This window comes from Sapajus apella, unplaced genomic scaffold (genome assembly GCF_009761245.1).
Source record: "Sapajus apella isolate SASKATOON/1434 unplaced genomic scaffold, GSC_monkey_1.0 scaffold10634, whole genome shotgun sequence".
Taxonomy (NCBI): domain Eukaryota; kingdom Metazoa; phylum Chordata; class Mammalia; order Primates; family Cebidae; genus Sapajus; species Sapajus apella.
This window is the reverse complement of record NW_022447555.1, coordinates 1-2059: the sequence shown is the minus strand read 5'-3', so window position 1 is coordinate 2059 and position 2059 is coordinate 1. Positions and strand designations below refer to the sequence as shown.

The 2059-nt window shown below is 50.2% G+C and overlaps 1 pseudogene across 1 annotated transcript; it reads left to right on the top strand.

Moving 5' to 3' along the window:
* Positions 1-51: 51 nt before the first annotated feature.
* Positions 52-1453, top strand: LOC116548371 (annotated as a pseudogene). Its single transcript, XR_004267408.1, has one exon. The product of XR_004267408.1 is annotated as a protein-S-isoprenylcysteine O-methyltransferase pseudogene (transcript).
* The last annotated feature ends 606 nt before the right edge of the window (positions 1454-2059 follow it).

The window sequence follows — 2059 nt, the reverse complement described above, 5'->3', positions numbered from 1 at the left end:
GTGAGTAGCGGCAGCGCGAGCACCGAGGCGCCTAACAGGCAGGTGGCTCGTCTGCCGCCTTGCGCCATGGCGGGCTGCGCTGCGCGGGCTCCGCCGGGCTCCGAGGCGCGTCTCAGCCTCGCCACCTGCCTGTTAGGCGCCTCGGTGCTCGCGCTGCCGCTACTCACCCGCGCCGGCCTGCAGGGCCGCACAGGGCTGGCGCTCTACGTGGCCTGGCTCAACGCGCTGCTGCTGCTGCTCCATCGGCCGCCGCGCTACCAGATAGCCATCCGAGCTTGTTTCCTGGGCTTTGTGTTCGGCTGCGGTGTGCTGCTAAGTTTTAGCCAGTCTTCTTGGACTCACTTTGGCTGGTACATGTGCTCCCTGTCATTGTTCCATTATTCTGAATACTTGGTGACAGCAGTCAATAATCCCAAAAGTCTGTCCTTGGATTCCTTTCTCCTGAATCACGGTCTGGAGTATACAGTCGCTGCTCTTTCTTCTTGGATAGAGTTCACACTTGAAAACATTTTTTGGCCAGAACTGAAGCAGATCACCTGGCTCAACATCACGGGGCTGCTGATGGTGGTCTTTGGAGAATGTCTGAGGAAGGTGGCCATGTTTACAGCTGGCTCCAATTTCAACCACGTGGTGCAGAATGAAAAATGAGATACCCATACTCTGGTGACCAGTGGAGTATATGCTTGGTTCCGGCATCCTTCTTACGTGGGGTGGTTTTACTGGAGTATTGGAACTCAAGTGATGCTGTGTAACCCTATCTGCGGCATTGGGTATGCCCTGACAGTGTGGCGGTTCTTCCGTGATCCAATAGAAGAAGAAGAAATCTCACTCATTCACTTTTTTGGAAAGGAGTACCTGGAGTATAAGAAGAGGGTGCCCACGGGCCTGCCTTTCATAAAGGGGGTCAAGGTGGACCTGTGATGGGCAGTGACTCCGGTGACCTTGGGGCCTCCGACACTGTGCAGCCTGGGACAAAACTGTTTCCGGTTGGCCGCTGCGACATGGATTTTCTTAATCGTTTTGTATGTCACTAGTCACTCTTCTGGAATGTCCCTTGAGACCAAGCGGTCAGAAGGCCTGAGGACCCAAGGCCCCACTGAAGCAGCCTGTCCTTGTGCTGAATCAAGGTGGAACGTGGGTGAAATACCAGTAAGAGGCAAATCACAGCAATATTCCACAGCGCCCTCCAGAGTGACCTGGGGAGAACCCAGGCCACACGCCACTGCCCCCGAGGCCAAAGTGTAAGTAAAGGATAACCAGGACTCCCTGGGAGAGATAGACTCTGTCCTCAGCAACACTTCCACAGCAGAAAGGGGTAGCGGGTACCCTGCTTATCAGTATTAAAAATGCATTTACAACCTTTCATTTAACCGAAAAACAAACCGCTTTAACCTCTTTATTTCTGTCCACTGCATGAACATCTAGACAATTTGAAAGATACTTCCTCATAGGATGCTTTGGCCCTTCATCTATTTAATCGTAGCTACATATCTATTTTTTATAAGTAGCAGTACACCTTCCAAGGGGACTCGCTTGGTGTTCCTAGCTCAACTTTTATCCTGCAGCAAGTAAACCTAGATACCTCCACACGATTTGGCCGAGTGGCTTTGTGTGATTATGGCCCCAGGCCAAGGGGACCATGGTCCTGGCCAGCTTTCCTGGGGGTCCTGGCTCCTGTTGTTAGTGACAGGCCGTTCAAAGGAGCGTCAGTTTCTCTTGATCCAAGAAGTGCTTACCAAATGCCTGCTCTGTGCACGGCGTTAAACACCGTGAAGTGCTGCTCTCCATTTATTTGGGATTTGATTCTCATTTTACCATAGTTTATATTCTCAATTTCAATGTAAATCTCAGAACTCTTGTTTTCTGTGTTCTGTTCTCAAAATTACATTGCCCCTCATATCATTTCAAACTGTTTTCCAAAGGGGTTTAAGCATATACAACGAAAAATCCAAGCAGATTGACTCTCAAAAATAATCTTCAATAGTGCAAATAGTCCCAGCCAAGATTCAGTCAATATGTTTGTTTTGCAAGTTTGGGAGAGCAGTTGGCCTTGAGTCAC